We start from the raw sequence: 21,778 nt of genomic DNA on the forward strand, positions 1-21,778 counted from the left end.
GGGCAGAGAATTATTAACAGGGAGGCTCCCGAGTCTTCCTGGCAACTGGGGGGGGGGGAGATTAATGTACAATTGTGGGTGTGTCCACTCATTCACATTTACATGTGAAGGAAGAATGAACGTGGTATTTGAATATGAGCTTTTTGATTATTTTGAAAGCAAACCAGGTGCTCATTGCTTGAAATCATTTAGTTGTTACCTATTTAAATCCAGTTACTAACAAAAAGTTAGTTTGAAGGTATAGACACAAATCAGATAGGTTCCGGATTTGCTTTTCTTTTTTTAAGATTTTATTTATTTACTCATGAGAAAGAGAGAGAGAGAGAGAAAGAGAGAGAGGCAGAGACACAGGCAGAGGGAGAAGCAGGCTCCATGCACCGGGAGCCCGACATGGGATTCGATCCCGGGTCTCCAGGATCGCGCCCTGGGCCAAAGGCGAGTGCCAAACCGCTGCGCCACCCAGGGATCCCGCAACATATTGGTTCCGGATTTTCTGAGACAAAGCCTTGTCCCATTAGATTGCTTTTGGCTGGAACCAACTAAAATGCTCTCCGAGGCTGTATCTATTTACTGAATCCCAGAAGAAACTACATTTGATTGTGACTTTTAGGGAGAGTTTGATGAACCCCAGTGCTGGTGTCCATATCATTGCACATTGAGACTAAAGGGTTCTCTGCCTTTCATTTATCCACTTAGGATAGAGATGGAGAAGGTGGGGCTCCACATGCATTTCAGCTCGGGATGTGGTAGTGTCCAAGTCCGAGGGAGAGGAGCGCATTTGCTTTCGTAAATATGTGGTCTGTCAATGGTTCCCACTGTCTTCCAATTTAGGTGACTGGTGGCCAACTTCAGTCTAGATGCTTCCTCTGCAACTAAGCGAGGCCACACTGGTGAGGATTTCAAAAACTCAAAATAGTTTTGCTTTTCATGTTTCTCTTCTCCTTTCCATCTATCAGTCTTTATATCATCGTTTCTATTATTAATTTTGAATTACATCAATAATCTAGAACAATATGTTTTGGGATTCTCCCATGTTAGTATGTATGATCTACTTCCCTCATTTTAACTACTGCATTTTATTCCTTGATATGGACATGCCATCATTTATTTTTGCTCTCACTTAAAGATATTTAAGAGTAGTAATCATAATGAAAGTTGGGATAATAGTTACTTGCGGAAGGGTAGTGATTAGAGGTGGCATGTGGGAACATTCTGAGGGCCTGTAAATATTCTACACCTGGCTCTGAGTGGTGATTACATGGAGTGTATACATATAAAAATTGTCTCATTTGTGGACTTCACATACTTTATTGTATGTAAATTATACCTCACAGACAAATTTTAAAAAAGTCATCATTCTTTAAAAATATTATAAAGTATTCAAAAATTATAAAGTATTAAATTATATTTCTGAAGAAATAAGACAAGGGTGTAGAAAAGGAAAGTTGGGAAGAAAAGGAGCTATCATTTAGAAAGCACCTGTTGTTTTCTAAGCACATTATGTCATTTCTCATTTAATTATCAACAAGTACTCTGTGGAGTGGGTATTCGTGTTCTATTTTCATAGATGAGGTATCAGACTCAAAAAAGGTTAAGTAAAGTTCCAAGTTCACAGGTGCTTGGCAAGTAGCAGAGTCAGGATTTGAACTAAGATCATTAGGACTCAAGGTTTGAATGCAATTCTAAGGAGAGGCTGTTAAATCGAAGAAGGCAGAGCTCAGAAGCTGAATGCATTGCCCAAACTTATGCTCAGGGTGAGTGGCAGATCCATCGACCCAGCCCGCTGATTCTTTGGTGCAACAACTTACTTCCTTTCTGTTTGATTTTCAGAGTATTTAACAAAGTTATTCTATTTTATGTCCTAGAAGAAAATGTGGGAGATGAGGATTTACTGATGAAGAAACTTTTAGAAATTTCCTACTGCCAAAGATGCAAACATGTGACATTTATGAACATGTCCTAGAAGAAAATGTGGGAGATGAGGATTTACTGATGAAGAAACTTTTAGAAATTTCCTACTGCCAAAGATGCAAACATGTGACATTTATGAAAGGGTAAACAAAACTATTTGGGAGTCTGAGAACTTTCTTTTCATTTTGGTCCTGGGAAAACTTGGAAATTATATGCTTTTGTAGAAAATGATTTGGTTTTTAACCTAAGAAATGTGTATGAGAGTTAGGGATTTTCCTTGTTTTGGAACTTGTGAATGATATATCATTTGTTTAAAGATGGTAAGAATAGTTTAAATGACAAAATGATCTGGGACAATTTAGGAATACTCATTTTTTAAAAAAGATTTTATTTATTTATTAGAGAGAGAGAGAGAGGCAGAGACACAGGCAGGGGGAGAAGCAGGCTCCATGCAGGGAGCCCGACATGGGACTCGATCCTGGGTCTCCAGGATCACACCCTGGGCTGAAGCCTGCACTAAACCGCTAAGCCACCGGGGCTGCCCAGGAATACTCATTTTTAAAAAAGATTTTATGTATTTATTTGAGAGAGAGAGAGAAGAAGCAGGGGGAACGGAAGAAGGAAAGGGTGACACAGACTCCCCATTGAGCAGGGGCCAGATGTGGGGCCCCATCCCAGGACCCGGGGATCATGACCTGGGCTGAAGGCAGTCACTTAACTGACTGAGCCACTCAGGTGCCCTAGAAAACTCATTTAAAAGCATAAACTGTGTAAACTTCCATGTAATAATTTTGGTTATAGAGACTAGTTCTCTCTTTTCTGGCTACGTCCTCTCAGTTTAATTCATTAGACTTTAAAAATTTTCCCTTTTCTATAATTTTCATTATTAAAAACTCTTTTTTCTTTTCTTTTAGTGCTCCTGGTTCTCAATCACACTGCTTCAAAGAATGAAGAGGTAGACCAGACAAAGAGTGGTGGGCAGCAAAGCAAAGTTTCTGACAGTAAAGTTTATTGAATGATTGTACAAAGCTCCCAAAGAGGGAAGGGACCGGAGAGGGTTACCTTATACTTTTTTCTCTTCATTCTCCTCCTCTTGATAATTTTCTTCCACTTCTCATTACTGAGTTATATATGTTTTTATTATGTCTCAGCACTTGGCATGAAGTTGTTGACGTCAAATCCACTTAACCATATTTGAGAGATTGATAATTGTGCTCTTTTAGTAATGACGGAATGCAGCACGAACACATACTCCTCATATAATCAGCTCACTCCCATAATTGCAATAAACTCTATTCTGAAATGTTATCTATTGAGAACCATAAAACTTTTAAACCGCCAAGAGGACATTTGCTACACTTGTAAGTAATAGAATCTTAGATTGTTAGCCATGAAAGAGGTCTAATTTTGTACAGGAGGAAACAGCAGCCCAGGGATCTTTGTGCAAATTGATTACTTTCATCATAGCAATCTAACTTGCGTAACATAAAGTCAATGATATCATTTCTTTATAGCGTTTATTAAATGAGTTTGTAATGCCTACTTCCATAGTTGATTTGGTTTTGGAGGCGTGTATTATAATGCATGCAAAGTTGAAAATGCCTTTTGCACCTTTTAGTCATGTAGTTTATAAACATAGAAACACTAGTAAAGAAAAAAGAAAAAAAGAGCAAAGATACAGCATATTTCTTCCAGATACTTGTGTTCCCTGGCATGAAGTGTGGTTACAAGTCAGTGGAATCACCTTAGGCCCTCAAAGTTATATTCCTAGAGTGGACATGAATAAAAGGCATAGACCTATGCTTTCCCTGTTAGAATATGCATTATATGCTAAGTAGAATCTTTGGCTATTTGTGCCTCTCTGCATCGAAGAACAAGATAGCCAAGCCCAACCGCATGTCCACTGTCTTTGACATGGTTATGGTTTTCTGATGATGACAAGTCCACAAAGCAAATTCCAGTCTACGATGTGACAGAGAAAAGGTTTTGTTCAAGGTGAGTTACAACTACATCAGTAGAAATATATTTTGAAATATTGTCTCTGGAATCTATCATTTTAGGAGATGTAAGTCTAGGAGACATATTCCCCTTTTCCCCAAATAAAGTAGTTTTCTTGTTTTTCTTTTCCGATTACAAAAATGATAGGGTAAGACAGACAATCCAAGCCATACAGAAAATTACTAAAAACATGAAGTCATCCTGGCACCCAAGAAATGTTAAAATTTCTCTTGACATCTCTCTATGTATTTTATCCATCTCTGTGCGTGCATATGTGTGTGTATACTTATATAAGTGATACCATATACTTGTATACTTTGTTTTTAACTTAACCATCTGTCATGGAGATTTTCTTTCCTTTAATGAGTATCAGGTTCATAGTGCAGGTAATGAGTAAAGGTTCATGATAGCCCATTATATGGATATATCAGAATTTAATGAATCCCCAGTTGACAGACTTTGGGTTGTTTAGTTCATTGGTATAAGCAAGGCGGGAACATTCTTGTGCATGTATCTTTAACTCAAGAACTTATCAGGAAAGTAGATAAATTGCTAGAAGTCTGGTCCCTGTCACCGGTTTGCTTTCCAGAAACTTTACTTTTTAAATTTTGTCAATTCCCATTGCTGCAACAACGTTTGAGAATATAGAAGCAGATTTTTTCGGTTCAGTGACTTGAAAGTCTTCAAATATTCAAAATTAATATTCATTACTTTTGGCAAACAAATGTCAAATGTTCCTAATGACTAGATTAAAACATGTGCTATTTAATGATTAGTAGACAAAACAAATCTTTCCAACTGTTGTCCAAGCCATCAGGAAAAAAAAAATCCCTTCTTCTTCCGTGTTCTTACACACAATACTTTGTGTATACGTCTATGGAAGCACTTATTTGATTTTAACTTTTATTCTTGGGTGCTTTCACAATTAAAATGTTAGCTCCCTGAGGGCAGGAACTGTACCACCACCCTGCAAGGATCTTACAAAGTGTGTCTGAACCTCAGGAAACTTTGTGGATGAATAAACAGCCACAAAATTTTCCATTTGCTTCCCCCCCATTTAGCAACTTCCACCTCCCTCTTTTTCCTTGGGTTTTGAAATATAAGTGTAATATTTGCCCAGGGCAAACAGACTCAGGGCTTGGGAGGTCGCATTGTGTAATGGATGTTAAATCAGCCTAGTTTAACTCTTGGCTGTGATTTATGAGCTTTGGGATACTGGGCAAATTGCTTAACTCCTCTGAATCCTAATTTTCTTCTCTGTAAAATGGAGATAAAAGGCTCTCTTTTGAAAAGTGTCATACAGATTAAAGGAAGTTATGTTTTAAAGCCTTTAGCAAGGTGCTTAGGGTCACACTTGATAAAAAGGAGCTATGGATGTTATTATTTCCTCAAAGGTACAGATATATATATATGTATATGTATATATATATATATATATATATATATATATATATATATATATAAAAGTCAATGGTTATTGCTTGCCTTCCACTCCAGTGGATGCATCAACTTCTTGATTGGACACCAACAAAAGCTCCAAGTTAACGGAGATTAGGTCTGAGACTTGTAATAAAATCAATCTAGAACATATGTCAGTGATGAAAATTTATGTTTTTAAAACTGAAAGAAATTCTCAGAGTATTGAAATAGGGAATGAATAGGATTGGGCTAGGCATTAATAACCATAAGAGTATTTTGCTAGGGTAAAAAACAACGTCGGGCAGTCCCTAGCCCAAAGCATCACGTTATACAACTCCAGTGAATAAAAAACAAAACAAAACAAAAAAATGAAAATGTAAAAGTTGAACTATAATGACCTTTGTTCTTTCCTAACAAGCAACCAACCTTTTAAAATGACAACCTACTTTCACCTTCTTGGCCCTAGGACCACTATTGGTTTTCACCAGATTTGCCTTCCTACACTGGAGCATAGGTGGCTGAACCTACTTTCCACATAACAGTTGAGCCTTAAGAATGTGGGAACACCCTGTGAACTGCTCACTAAATTTCGTTCAGGTTTCTGCACTTTCCTGCTGGAGATGGCTCAGGGAAATGCAGCTTCATCTGTGTGTCACATTTCCAATACTGCTTCCCTCCACTTAGATTTTCTGTGTATAAAGCCAGTTATCATGAGTAAGTGCACTTCTAAAAATCTATGGAGGAAAAGACTGCAACATCTTCTGCACTTAAGCAGAATTTAAATTTGAGCAAAAGATAGCTTTCTTTGAAGACAGAGTTTTAAAAAAGATGAGCAAAGTGTGTACTTCCTGAGACCAAGTAAATATCCTCTTCTAAGGAAGCAAGGACACTTCTTCCTCTTCCTCTAAGGAAACCCGACCCTGATTCTTTTTTTTTTTTTTTTTTCAAGACTTAGCAGAAACACAATGCTTCACATTATAAAGGCTTATTACAACACAATGACAGCACTATAATTTCTATCAGGGTGAAGTGCTTCACTTGGCTTTAGGCCAGTGAGGCTCAGGGTCATTTAGCACTTCTATAATGTCTGACACAGGCAAATACCTTTATGTTAATGCAATCTGCATTTATTTAGGAAGCATTTTAAAAACGTTATTTTAACAGAATCTCATTAGAAGCAGCAGCAGCAGCAGCAGCAGCAGCAGCAGCAGCAGCAGCAGCGGGATCTTGCACGTGACCAGATTTGTTTTCCCTGGTGTGGATAGACTTTCAGATGGTCTATAAGCCATTTTGAGTGATGGTACCACCCACTTCTGAGGCCCAAGCAGTTGTAAAATCTGTTTGGTGGGCAGAAGGCCTTTTGGTTCTTTTGTCAAAGAAAACCTGTAATTGTAAAATTCCTTCTTGATTTCATTGTTTACATAGACATAAATAATGTTCCCTTGTCTTTTTTCTGGTTATGTGGTATGTGGTCATTCTCAATGTTTTGAAGAAGTTAAGTAAGACCTTTAAGTAAACATCTTAGGGAAATAGCTAAGATCTAAAGCTAGCACCACTTCATATTTTTGTCTATTAAAAGAAAGACATAGATTTTTTTCAGAAGGCTTCCACCCCACTGCCCCTGCTTGTTTCTTGTCGTCATTGTGGGCTTTGGCCCCAGGAGACTATGTCTCCACATAAAAGCCGTGTAATCCTTACTTTCCAGTGAGAACTACCTGAGTACTTACAAGTAATACTTCCTTCCCACGTGGACAGGCATGGTGGCTGCTTCCTTCCCACGTGGACAGGCATGGTGGTGTGACCGGAGCCCTGCAGTGCAGCTGGGGACATGGGAGAGGGGGTGAGAAGATGAATCCTCCGTAGGGAGCAAGGCTGTGTAGCAGGTCTTTGATCCAATAGCAACATTGGGTCTAGCCAATTAGAGTTGTCTCAGTCTCCCTTAGCAATCTGACATGGCAAGCATACTGCAAGTACTTCCCAAGACTTCTCTCCTTTTTGCTTAGACTGGCGGTAGGATAAGGATAGACTGTGGGCGGTCTAAAAGGAAAAACAAAGTATTTGTTTATTCATCCATTTATTGATAATAAATGCAAACATTTCCTAAGTGCTCTGTATGGCCCAGGCACTGTGCTCAATGCTTTTATTATTTTTCTTTTAAGATTTTATTTATTTGAGAGAGAGTGAGAGAGAGCACAAGCAGGGAAGAGAGGGAGAAGCAGGCTCCCCACTGAGCAGGGAGCCGGATAAATGATGCGTGGGGCTCTGAGCTCCATCCCAGGGGTTAGGTTCATGATCTGAGTTGAAAGTAGACCTTTCACTGACTGAGTCACCCAGGCTCCCCTGTGCTCAATGTTTTATGTACATTATCTCTATTAATTCTTACAATAACCACAAAGCAGGTAAATGTCAACCTTCATTTAGCAGTTGAGGAAACTGAGCCTTAGGAGAGTGTAAAGAAACTTGCCCAAGGTCATGCAACAGTAAGAGGCAAAGCTGGGACTCTATCCTGCTGTGATGCCAAGGCTGTGTTCTTAACCACTGTGCTATACTGCCTCCCTGTGTTAGAACATCTTTTATCTTTTATCCACAACAGGGTGGAAGATAAGTAGAAGATAAGAAACCTGCCAGATGCTAGATGCCTGGAGATATTATTATATACGCTTGTCATTATATTAACATAGTGTTGGAAGTTATGTTAAATTGTCATGTTTATACAAACAATGAGGAAACTTAAATAGGCTCCAGCAAATGTAATTCAAGCTGTTTGATCTCTAAAATATGATTATAATGATCTCTTTCTGTTGGCCTCTGTCTATCTCTGGTTTTCTGAAGTGATCTTTTGTTTTGCATGAACAGTTGTTGCTGAGCAATGCCAGCTGCAGGGGAACGATTCATGATTACCTCCTCCCCCCTCTTTCTTCCCTCCCCATCACCTCTGATCCTCACAAGTGCTATAATTTTAAATTTATTTATTTATTTATTTATTTATTTATTTATTTTAAATATTTTATTTATTTATTCATGACAGACACAAAGAGAGAGAGAGGCAGAGACACAGGTAGAGGGAGAAGTAGGCTCCACTCAGGGAGCCTGACGTGGGACTTGATCCCCGGTCTCCAGGATCACACGCCAGGCTGAAGGCGGCGCCAAACCGCTGGGCCATCTGGGCTGCCCTAATTTTAAATTTATATGATTGACAGAGATGGGAAGCTCTCATGTGTATTTCTCTTACAAAATTTATTAAAGCAAAAGCATCTCCAAAAAGGCCCCAGCATTGTGTCTGGTTCAGACACAACCCTTCAGGAGGGAACACGGCCAGCAATATAATTTAGTTGGAAGATGGTGAAGCAGAAGGAGGAGGAAGAGTTTGGGGAATTTTAAGTGCTCTGATTCTCATAGTCTCCTATTTTGGGCACCCAGAGGGATAGTTACATCTCAAAGCACAAATTAGAGTAAGGAGAACTTCTGAGATTATGTAATGTCCTCTGTTAGAGACATCAGATTTAGGGTTGGTCTAATTTACTTTGACTACTCATTTCTGAAAATTGCCTCTGGGATGCAGCGTCATCCTTAAATTAAGCCGCCCCCTTGTTCCATATTCTGTGTGAGGGAGTATATGCAGATAACCCTACAGATATCCAAAATCTGGAGGTATTCCCTGGGTCATCCATACAAGTGTAAAGCCCCTGGTAATATTGGAGGTTCTCAATCTTCTGTGTTATGCTTTCAGCTGCTAGAATTACTGGCTACACAAATGAAGGGCTTCAAAGAACCAACTACACCACCATCTCCATGGTGAGAGAACAATATTTCTAGGTGTCCACAAAGGTAACTCCAGCAAGAGCACCACTTATGTGCCTGTCTTTCCACACTATGTCTGTGTTTGGGGAATGGCCGGTTTGGCCCTTACTATTATGCCTATCTGCCCTTACTATCTGCCCTTACTATTATGCCTTTCATGTTCATGGAACAAAGTGTTTACATGTTTCAGGAAACCAAACAATCTATCTTTGTTGTTGATCTGCCATGATGCTGCATCTTTTACTCTTGGCCAGATGAATCCCAGCGGACCTCAGTAACAGTATATATATCTCAGTTGCAGCAAAGATACATTTTACAAAATTTGGTAAAATGATCAAATGCTAGGGTGTCCTTAGCATACTGTTTAAAAGATACTGCCAGATACACCTGAAAAGTAAATCATGATAAAAGAAAGGGCAGAATGAAAAAAACTAGAAATGCACGTGAGGGTGCTTGTCCAGGTGGCCCTGCACAGGCATTGAAAGCAGCCCTGAGCAGCTCTGGAGGCTCAGTGGTTTAGCACCGCCTTCAGCCCAGGGCATAATCCTGGAGTCCCGGGATCGAGTCCCACGTCGGGCTCCCTGCATGGAGCCTGCTTCTCCCTCTGCCTGTGTCTCTGCCTCTCTTTGTGTGTCTCTCATGAGTAAATAAATAAAATCTTAAAAAAAAAAATAAAAGCAGACTCGTGGACTTCTCCTTGAGGGTCGACAATGCTTGGTGAAGCCTGGATAATGAGTCAAGAGTTTCAATGCATTCTTTAATTTGATGATTTAGAGGTGGGTATGTTGGAAAACAGCATTAACATATATATACTTAGAAGTTGGCACTTGCTCAGTATTAAAAGATCAGGTTGGCAAGTGCCCGCCATGCATTTATAGAAGCTTGTGGTGTCATCACTCTCTGTTCAGAACTACTCAAGTGATTTGAGGGAGATTAGGCGAGCTTATTTTATTCTTATGCACATTAATTTAGGAATTTGGCTGGAAGACTCCTCCCCCCCCTTTTTTAAAGCAAATGTCTAAAGTTAATACCTTTTAAATACTGCAGAATTCATTTTCCTCAACTTTTTTTTTTCTTAAGATTTTATTTATTTATTCATGAGAGACACACACAGAGAGAGAGGCAGAGACACAGGCAGAGAGAGAAGCAGGCTCCATGCAAGGAGCCCGACATGGGACTCGATTCTGGGTCTCCAGGATCACGCCCTGGGCTGAAGGCAGACACTCAACCAGTGAGCCATCCGGGGATCCCTTTCCTCAACTTTCTTAGTATCATAGCCAAATTAAATCCTGAGTAATTTTGAGAAATGGACCTGAAAGAGAAAGGATGAATAAAACCCAACGAATTTCATTCAGAGTTAGCCTGTGCTTAACGTTTATATGCAATGTGGCTAGGGCAAAGCTACCTGGTTTAAATATTTGTTGATAGCCTACCATGTACCAAGTCTACATTCTAGGCTCTAGTGATAATAAAACAGTGAACAAGACAGCTAAGTTCCTGCTGTACTGATCCTAAAGTTTAGTGGGAGGGGCAAATCATAAAGAAGTGTTCAAATAAATATATAACATTTCAGAAAGACAGGAATAGAGAATGATAGGGTGCGAAGGCAGTCATGAGTGCTAATTCATAATGAGTATTTAGGGAAGTTGTTCGGATAAGGTGACATTTGAACAGAGGATTGAGGAGCCATGTAGGTATCTATGACAACCATATTCCAGGCTGGGAACATGGAAGGCAAAGAACCCGAGACAAGCTTCTATTCTGACTCTGGGCTCATCCATGCATGAACACAACAGCAAGCAATGACTTGAAAAGCATGTGTGTTTCTTCTTGCTGTCTTGCCTGATTGGGTGTATTTTCTTTTTCAAGTCTGCCTTGTCACGAGGACATGCCCAGGCTAACCTACTTGAGATGTATGAGAAATGTGGAGAAGAACCAATGCCATATTAAACCAGCTGATGGCGAGCCAGTGAGAATGCTCAGCGAAGAGCAGCTGAAGTGCTTCCTCAATGCATACTTTTGATTACAGACATATAAGTGACTCAAGTCGAGACTAGGAAAGCCATCTGCTGACCCATAGACTTATGGGCAAATATAAATGTCTATTGTTTTAAGCCACAGAGTTTGAGGATGATTTGTTATGCAGTACCATTGTGGTGATGGACAACTGATACAGGCACTCAGGGTTCTTTGCAATGTGGTCTTGCCCATGTCTTTAGCTTCATGTCCCACCATTTCAGTGCACTTTAAATTCCAGACAACTGATTTAACTGAAGTTCTTGAAATGGGACATGGTCCCTTATGAATTTCTATAAGCTATTTTCATTTCAGAAATGCACTTCATGCCCATCTTTGCCCGGACAACTATCCTTCTATCAAGACTTAGGTTAGGTGTTGCTTCTTTGAAAAGCCATGCTGATGTGCCATGCTGGGTTAAGTGTTCCTTCTCTGTGCCTGCATGGGCATCTCTAGTACAGAAAGGCACGCTTATGATTACAATTTAGTATACTAAGTGTTCTCTCTCCTCTATGAGCAGAAGCTTCCCAAAGTCAGAGACTGGCTATTCTCTGTATCCTGAATGTAGTGTTTGGCATAAAACAGAATCTCTACACACGCTTGTAAGCTTATGAAAGACATTTATTTACCTTATTGGAATAGAGTTGTAAATCTCACAAAGAAAGGGAAAATTCTAAGAGAACAGGGAAGCCTTCATGGAAGAGGTAGAAATTGAAATATTCTTTAGATTTAATAGGTGGAAAGGGATTGGGAGTTAATGAACATTTCAGGCCGAAATAGTAGCCATGAACAATGGCAAATTGTTACACTAGCGGTTGAAGCATCCAGTACTATTGTAGTAGAAGATTCATGGGTAGGTGTATTGTAATAAAGGCAGGGGCAGAGGCAGCTCAGGTGGCTCAGTGGTTTAGTGCTGTGATCAGTCCAGGGCCTGATCCTGGAGACACGGGATCGAGTCCCACATCGGGCTCCCTGCATGGAGCCAGCTTCTCCCTCTGCCTGTGTCTCTGCCTCTCTCTCTCTCTCTCTCTCTCGTCCCATTAATAAATAAAAAAATAAAAATAAAATAAAGACAGGGGCATTTTGTGGGGATTTGAACAGCATGTTAAGACATTTGGGCTTCATTTTGCAGAATAATGACACTGTAAGAACCATCCTTTAATGGGTTAGTTTGGAAACAGTGAACAGTGTATAGGATATTTTAGGGGTCAGAAGAGAAAGCGACTGGATATGTGGAACTATCTACAAGTGGCATTTGGAACAATTCAGATAAAAGACAGTGGGTAAGACTGGGAATGTGTAAGAATATATAAAACAGAAATTAAATGTGGGAGTTGGGAAAGGGGAGATAACCAAAAACTACTCTTAGATTTTTCTCCTAGAATCTGGGGAAAAAAGAACAAGCTTAATAAGAACTTTGAAACCAGTTTGGACATACTAGGTTTAAAATGCATATAGGTTAAAATATCTAGGAAGAAGAGAGAAACCTGGACTTGGAGCTGAGCTAAGAACTGGCACATTTGAGGATCTTCTGTCCAGAAAGGATTGTTGTAGGAACGAAGCCCAGAGAGATAAGTTCAAGGGCTGATCCATGCAGAATGCCTTTATTTAGAGGACAATAGGAGAAAATGGGGGCACATAAAAGAAACATATAGTAGAAAGTAGATTCAGATAGAGTAGCTGGTGGACAGTGCAAAAGAGGAGCCTAAGAATGGAATGAAGTACCAGTTTCAGATAGGAAGAAAAGTTAATGGGAAAGAGGACTGAGAAGGGGATAGTGGATTTGATCATGTTGGTGTCTTTAAGAAAAGAATGTTTTGGTTTATGGTTGTGGATTTTGAAGTCAATTAAGGATTGAGTTGGGATAAATGAGAAAGTGGAGACAGAGTGTAGATTCTAAAAAAATTGATAAGGGGAGGAAAAAGATGAAATAGTAGTTGAGCATTGGAAAAAGACATTCATATGATTTGGACATTTGTATAGGTACATGGGTGGGGTGGGGGTGGAGCTGGAATAAGAGATGGCTCTAAAGCTCCCAGAAGCCAATGTTTATAGCAGCAATGCCTGCAATTGCCAAAATATGGGAATATATATATGAATATTATCAGAAAGAATGAAATCTTGCTATTTGCAGTGATGTGGATGGAACTAGAGTGTATTATGCTAAGTGATATAAGTCAGTCAGAGAAAGACAAATACCATATGATTTAATTCACGTGTGGAATTTAAGAAACAGATGAATGTAGGGGAAGGGAAGGAAAAATAAGAAAAAACAGAGAGGCAAGCTATAAGAGACTCAACAATATGAAAAAGACTGAGGGTTGCTGGAAGGGAAGTGGGTGGGAGGGATAGGGTAATTGGGTGAAGGACAATAGGAGGGCATTTTATATAATGAGCACTGGTGTTATATGCAACTGATGGATCCCTAAACTCTACCCCGAAACAAACAAAAAACAAACAAAAAAAATGTAGACTTGAGAATGCATAAGGAGAGGTTTGCCTTTAAATAGGGGGGACTGCACTTCTTTTTCCACTATAGAAAACAGCAGAGGAAATATTTATCCTTCACCATTATGTGGCATAACCACGGCTTCACACAGTCCATATTTGGACCACACTCAAAGACAAAATATCATAACTGATCAGTCACTTGACATGTATGGCAATGATCATTTTTAAACTTGTCTTAGAGTTAAAAATATTTTAAAAACTAAATGTGAGTGTATTAGTCCCATCAACAGCCCACTATTTTTTACATATAACAAAGAAATATCAAACTGTTAAGGGATAAAACAAAAATACGTGGCTTTCTAAATAAAGGGTGGGAAGCCAAGCAGATGATATTTATCAAATGATAATTTATTCATAATAATTAGCTTTGCTTATGTCTCCAAAATTTGGGACATTGGGAATGAATAGTAATTTTGGTATAATATAGACACAACTGTTAACTACTCTTTAGGTGGGTCATTCTCTCATTTGGATTTAGTATTTTGTAAAATAGAAAAGTGTTTTCTTTTTTAGAGCTAGTTTCAAAAATAGACCCTTAACTGTGTATATAACTAGTATAATTAAACCTGCAGTAGGTATATATTTGTATTTGTATTGAAGTAGTAGAAATTTGAAGTAGTAGAAATTTATAGATAGTTTACAATCATTCAGGAAAATTCCCTCCAATGTGATTAATGCTTAATGATAAAAACCACTTTCAAGAATTGATCTTTGATGGGGTTCCCTGGGTGGTGCAGCGGTTTGGCACCTGCCTTTGGCCCAGGGCGTGATCCTGGAGACCCAGGATCGAATCCCACATCGGGCTCCCGGTGCATGGAGCCTGCTTCTCCCTCTGCCTATGTCTCTGCCTCTCTCTCTCTCTCTCTGTGACTATCATAGATAAATAAAAAAAATTAAAAAAAAAGAATTGATCTTTGAATGAAGTCTTTTTATAAGGAGGAGATGAAGTGGGGTTTCTAGTTGCTATGTTGATTTGGTTTAAGGTAGTTCCAATACTATAAGTCTGCTCTATCTTTTATTAAAATATTTGGGTGACTTACAATTTTTTTTCACTGAGGTTGTCAAGTTATGGATGAAAAAAAGACTAAGGGCAAACAAGGTTGTTATAGGTGGATAGACATTCTGTCCAGTGGTTTTCATGTCATTTGCAAGAAGTGAACTATCCATCCTCTGCCCCACACTTCACCTCTTTCCCTTGTGCCCTCACAAAGAGCCTGATGATTTTCTGTGAGGAACAGCTGGGGAGTTGCTGGGCTCCTCAAAACGAGGGCTGCTTTGATCTCTGCTCAACCCTGATCTCTTAGGTCATCTCTCTCTTTTTTTTTCAGGGGAAAGGGCATGTCTCTTTTGTGGATTCCTGGTTCATGGTGGTATCTGGATAAGGAAGAAAGGCTGTCCCTGCACTTTTGACTGTGGGGTGCTTGGCTGCATGTCCCAGTTCAGATTCCAACACACCCTATGTTGAAGAAGAAGCTTACAAGTCTGAACTTTGGTTTGGGCAACTGAGAATGAAAGCATTTTTCATCTGAACTTTCTGTGCTTTATGAACACCTCAAGGGAAACACCTTTAATACTGGAGCCCTAATAAAGAGCATAAGAAAATTTGTTTTTCTGGTGAAGAAAAATCTTGATGCACAAAACAGATGATACAAGCAACCCCGTTTCCCTAAATGCTTGTTATTTAATCTACTTAATAAATTTTGAATTCTTTGGAGATAAAGCAAAATGTAAGCAAAAATATGAGAAAAAGGAAGATGAGAGGGTTTTTTTTGTCATTGTTGTTTAGAGACACCAAGATATAGAAATTATTCCTTTTTTTTAAAAGAGCTTATTTATTTATTCATCACACACACACACACACACAGAGAGAGAGAGAGAGAGGCAGAGACATAGGCAGAGGGAGAAATAGGCTCCCTGCAGAGAGCCTGATGCAGGACTCCATCTCAGGATCCCTGATCATGCCCTGAGCCAAAGGCAGATGCTCAACCACTAAGCCACACAGGTGCCCCAGAAACTATTCCTTTTTAAAAATTATTTATTTATTTATTTGAGAGAGAAGGAGAGAGAGCAGGGGGTGGAGCAGCAGGAGAGGAAGAGAATCTCCAACAGACTCTGCACTGAGTACATAGCTCAATGCAGAGCTCCAGCTCACAACCCTAAGATCATGACTTGAGCCAAAACCAAAAGTTGGACCCTTAACCGACTGAGCCACCCAGGGGCCCCTAGGGTGTCTATAATTCTTCATGAAAGTTCTAAGAAATCTGATTTTTAAAAAATAGTGTAAATGAAGCTTAAAAAGCGAAGAATTCCACTTTCTGGGGGATTCTTAGGGACAGGCATCTTAGTAGGGTGTTACTAAGTGTCAAAGAGAAAATTGGTATGTCACTCAAATTTAGCTCTCCTCCATTTTTTATAACTTCTAAGAGCTGACACTGGAACTAAAGGAGGGCTTCCCATTTTTTTCTTTGATGGTTCCCAGGCAAAGTCTCCATTTCTTCCAGCTCTTTTTGGCCCTTCTCACTCATCAGGCAGCTAAGGGCACTAATCCCTTTCTTTCCATTTCCATGTATAGGGAGGTAAGACAGTGGGAAACCATACAATCCTATCCTCTGATGGGATATGTTTGCTAATAATCTAAAGCCTGTGGTTTAGTTTTATACCTGACGTTCCGATGGCTTTTTGGGGAGTTAAAGATTCTTGATATTTAAAATATATTGTATATAACTGTTTGTGAATATATGCATTCACATGTGTCTATCTGAGTTCATATCGCCTGCTTAAATTCCTTAGTCATTTTCCATCATCCTCAGATAAAGTGCAAGTTCTTTAGCATGCCTGGAATCTCCTTTCTTTCATTCTTGGTTGATCCTTCCTCTGTGTATGGGTTCAGCTTAGCATACATCATTTACAGGAAGTGTCTCAGGTTCCATGCTGTGTACAGGCACCTCATCTCTGTTCCTGTATCATTAGCATATTATAGTAAAGTCATTCACGGATTCTTTGGTTCAGCCAACTCTTTTTGAACATTTATGTTACCAATCAATCTATCATAGCCTCTAACTCTAGAAATGAATGGGGGAGTGCCGGGACTCTGCTCTGGCTGACTGCTCTGTCCCAAGGAATCCCAAGAGGGCTGGACAAATCAAAAGCATAATCGCTGGCTGGATTTGCCAACATTGTTCCTGAATAAACTTTGATGAACTAATTGAAAGAAAAGTTAACAACTCAAGACCTAAGGGCTTGGCAAAAGAAAGTGAGAAATTTATTTGGGGTGCTGCAGCCAGGAGAGGTGGCAGGCTCAGCCTTCACAACCCACCTCTCTTTCGCAAGATGGACACCTATAGTTTTTATAGAGAGTGGTTTGGATGAGAGGGGGTGGTTATGTGCAAGACAGCAGGCAGAGAGAGCATGTGATCATAGGTGGGGGTTGGGATGTGTTCAGCATGTGATCATGGGTAGAGAAGGGAATGTGGTCTAGGCATTCCATTGCTATCAGGGCTTTTCTGGCCTGGTGATTGGAGTATTCCTGGTCATTGCAAAAGGTCTTCACCAATGCCTCAAAGTGTGATAAGAAATAAGAACAATGGGTTTCAGTTAGAGCATGAGTTAAGTGGTCTTGTCTATTTCTGATTTTAACTGTTTTGGTCTATAGTTTAGCAAGAGGGCCCACTGACACTTTCATTGGCCTACTGCTTTAAGCCCCACCAAGTCAGGGTTTGTTATATAATAGACTTCAATAAATGTTTATGCAATCAAAATGGATATATGTTATTTCTAGTTTTAGTAAAGAGCTTAATTGGTTACTTATGAATGAAAATGCCTTTAGAGAGGCAATGTAATGTAGTAAAACAAACAAATTCAAAACCAAACCCTACTGGAGTTACAAGAAGAATAGCTACAGGTGGTGGCTAACAGCCTAGATTTCAGAGTCAAACTACATGCATGTAAATCCTGACTCTTCTGCAAGCTGGCTTTGTGATATCAGGCCAATTATCCAGTCTCCTTGCATCTCATATGTAAGAGAACAATCACAACAATGTTTGGTTGTTCTTTGAAAGAAAGGTTTAAGCAAAACGATCTCCAAAGGCTAGAGGAGACTCATAAGAGGAAAGAAAAAGGGCAAATCCAGCTTGATGAGAAATGGTTTGTTAAAGGGACATGCAGACAGAGTTCTGTCTTGGGTGGCTGCAAGATAAGTAGATCTCCACACCCCACTTCCTGTAAAACCTGCTTTTGTACCCTAAAGGCTGGGAAATACGTGCCAGGAGACCACCCTGGAGGGAATGTTTGAAGATCATAGTCATATCTCCAGAGCTGACCAAAGATGTTATGCTCCAAGGGTGTACTTAAGGGTGTGGTTAAGCAAAACAAAAGAGTTTGGGACAGTGGATAGCTATGCTCAAGAAGACTTCAGGTCACAGAGTGGTCACTATAGTGGATCTGTCCAAAAAGGCATTTGTCTGGTTCATACACTGGTCCACAAGGTTACTGAGAGGTTTAAATTAAAAGGCACAATAAAGGGCACCTGGGTGGCTCAGTTGGTTAAGTGTCTGACTCTTGATTTTGGCTTAGGTAATGATCTCATGGGTCTTAAGATCTAGCCCTGCGGTGGGCTCCACACTCAGTGGGGAGTCTGCTCAAAGATTCTCTCCCTCTGTCCCTCCCCCCACATGCACATGCATGCACTCTCTCTCTCTCAAATAAATCTTTTTTTAAAAAAGAAAGCACAATGAAAAAAATGAGGTACTCAGATAATAAACATTTGGTAACAATCAAAACAATAAAAGAAGACAGAATGAGGAATTATTACAATGTGGTATAATTAACCAAGGAAAAGTACATTATAAATTCCATAGTGTTGTATTTATTTTTTTGAGATTATTAATTTTCTCAATTTCATCGTTGGTCATACTTCTCAAGCTTTGATGAATTTACAAATCACTTGAGGATCTTGTTAAAATGGAATCTTTGATTCAGTAGGTCTTGGTTGGGGCCTGAGATTCTGCATTTCTAACAAGCTCCCAGGGGATGCTGATGCATGGGTCCACAGACTACGCTTTGTTCTAATTTTGAGCAATTGTTCTCAAACTTTATTATGTGCCAGAATCTCCTGGAGGGCTTGTTAAAACATGAAAGGTGGGCCCTACCCTCAGAGCTTCTGCTTCAGTAGGTCTTGGGTGGTGCCTGATAATTTGCATTTCTAACCAGCCCCCAGCTGATGTTAATGCTGCTAATTTGGGAACTTCATTCTTTGAGAACCATTGATTTAGAAAACAGAAGATTGTTTTATTTGGCAAGCAAATTACTTCACCATGCTATAGAAATTAGGAATTGGAAACTTTAAGACTTAGATTCTGATGCTTAGATTTTAGTTCTGGTGTCTAAACACATTTGTATTATTTTAAACAATAATTAGCACTAACAAGTCCTATGGCTTTGATCTAAAGCCTAAAGCCTGCTATAGCTATAGTATAACAATCTACTTCTAACCTGGGACCCCTGATTGTACTGACAGCCAATCTCATTAGGCATCGTGAACACTTGCCCGAGTTGCAATAGACTTTGCCTTCAGAAATAAGTACATTAGGACAATGGACTCGCTCCATGGATTAATGGGACAGTTAATACATTTTGAGGACAGGAATGGGTTATAAGACTCCTTAAGTATTTACTCATAGCAAATTATTAGAAAAGAGGAGAAAGTGGTCAAACTTGCCTCTAAGCAAAAATTAGAGAGATGCAGTGTCAAAATATACTGAACTGACTCGTCCTATATTTGTTGGTATTCCAGCTCTTTTGAGTAAAGAGATATTATTGTACAATCTGGAAGACCAGTCATCCTCCCATGCCAGCGTGCAACCTCCTTAGTTTAATGGAGAGAAATAAAATGCTCATGGAACAAAATCATTCTTCCTTATCCCCAAAATGGACCAACTGTCTGCATTCAACATTTATTGTCCTTTTTTTTACAAGATTGAGTACTATATTCTGGGAGAGAGATCAAGAATGGTTCTTTCCTCAAAATGTTTATAATCTTAACAGAGATAAGGACTTATGAAAATAATTATAAGCGGAATAGGATAACTGATATATTAACCATTACTTCCAATGTGAAGAGGGAATGCACAAGAAACAATGATACATTCTGTTTGAGGAAGGTGGAGAAGGATTAAAGAGGATGTGGCATACTGGCCAAGACCTTAAAAATTAAAAGAATTTCAGTAGATAGAGGTCTATTAAGGGGTTTATAGCTATATACTTACTAAGCTGAATCTAGAACTAATGTTTCCACCTACTGTGTCCTGTAAACATTGAAAGGGTTGTTTTCCCTCAAATTAGTGGTATATGACTCAGGGGGAAAAAAGTGAATATTAACAAACTAATGTGTGTTTCATTTGTTACATGAAAGATCAGTGGTTGCTTAGATAATTTTCAGATTTCTGTGTCCCAACTGCCATGATAGTCAATGAAATTTTGATTGTTGACCAGATGACTGGTTTTCCTGCGGACCCATCTTGGCAACTCTGAAACAGAATTCAAGGCTGACTATAGTTTAAAGATTTATAACTTCTTGAAACACATTTCAACTTTGAAGGACATAGCTATGAATTAATTCTTTATGTCTTGCAGAGCCCTGAGGATTATTTAAATAAGAAAGTTGGGCAAAGTTAAAACATGAGCGGATGGCCTGGTTAGATCTAAATTTAAATTTGATGGAAACCAAACTTGTTCCTTTGTTCTTAGTGCCATTATACTTGTTTTAGGATCCCATTAGACTATGGTTTCTTTGAAGATTTTCTTCCCTGTTATATTTCTGTCACATTTGTTATGTTTTCTCCCTATCAGTAGTCTTCTGCCATCATTTTCTTATGAGCCAACCTAGATTATGTAGCTAGCCTATCACTCTGACCACTCTCACCATTTTATTTTACCTCTCTGACCCTTTGTCTTTCTACTGTACTCACCCAACAAATCCTAAACTCTAGGTCAATCCAACCTCAGACTAGACATCTTTATTATTTTACTTTAAACATATCAGGAAGGGAGAAAAACCATGAGAGACTCTTAACTCTAGGGAACAAACTGAGGGTTCCTGGTGGGGAGATGGGTGGGGGGATGGGGTAATTGGGTGATGGGGATTACGGAGGGCACATGATGTATGAGCACTGGGTGTTATACACAACTGATGAATTATTGAACACTACATCTGAAAAATATGTTGGCTAATTGAATTTAAATAAAAATAAAAAAATAAATACATGTTACTAGGTTTAGGTGTGTTTCTTGTAAGATATTTGTAGCTGCATTTTGTTTTGTTTTTAATCCAATCTGAAAATGCCTATTTTTAAGTTGGTGAGTTTAGCTTGTTTATATTTATTGTGATTACTGACTTATTTGGGCATATTTATATCACCTTTGTGGGAGATTTTATAATGCTTTTTCTTTTTTTCCATTTTTTTGGCATAAACTAATTTTTCTTTATAAATGTTTCTCCCTCAATTTATGCTAAAAGTTTATATATTTCTCATTTTTAGTGGTTATTTTTACATTTTAACATATATACTTAACAAGATTTAACAATAAATATTTCTATTTTCCCTCAGAATAATATAAGGACTCTAGCATATTTGAACTATGGCAATCCCATCCCATATTTCAGGTTATTGGTGTATAGGATCTTAGTTCAACTTTCTTTCTTCCCTTTTTTAAAAATACTTTACTTATTTATTCATGAGAGACATAGTGAGGGAGGCAGAGACAAAAGCAGAGGAAGAAGCAGGTTCCCTGCAAGGAGCCCAATGTGGGACTTCATCCCAGGACCCCGGATCACGACCTGAGCCGAAGGCAAAGGCTCAACCACCGCATCACCCAGGCATCCCTTAGTTCAACTTTCTTTTTATTTCCTCCAACTAGTCATTATTATAGTCACAAAATCTTAATTTTATATTTAATGTATGAATAATATATATAATTTATATACTCATATTTACATATATAGAGAAAAGTGTAGAAATGATAATTTTACAACTTGATACATTTTCACAAATGGAATGTAACTGATGTCACAACCACCTAGATCAAGAAATAGAATACTACTAGTATCCCAGTAGTCCCACTTGTG

General features: G+C 38.9%; 1 long non-coding RNA gene across 1 annotated transcript; it reads left to right on the top strand.

The window, feature by feature from the left end:
* The first annotated feature begins 1,608 nt into the window (after window positions 1-1,608).
* On the top strand, window positions 1,609-15,395 carry LOC129522706 (uncharacterized). The gene is made up of 4 exons (XR_008666960.1): window positions 1,609-1,754; window positions 1,866-2,054; window positions 2,826-3,906; window positions 14,985-15,395. It is a non-coding gene; the product is annotated as an uncharacterized LOC129522706 (long non-coding RNA).
* Window positions 15,396-21,778: the final 6,383 nt, after the last annotated feature.

This window comes from Nyctereutes procyonoides, unplaced genomic scaffold (genome assembly GCF_905146905.1).
Source record: "Nyctereutes procyonoides isolate TBG_1078 unplaced genomic scaffold, NYPRO_anot_genome, whole genome shotgun sequence".
NCBI lineage: Eukaryota > Metazoa > Chordata > Mammalia > Carnivora > Canidae > Nyctereutes > Nyctereutes procyonoides.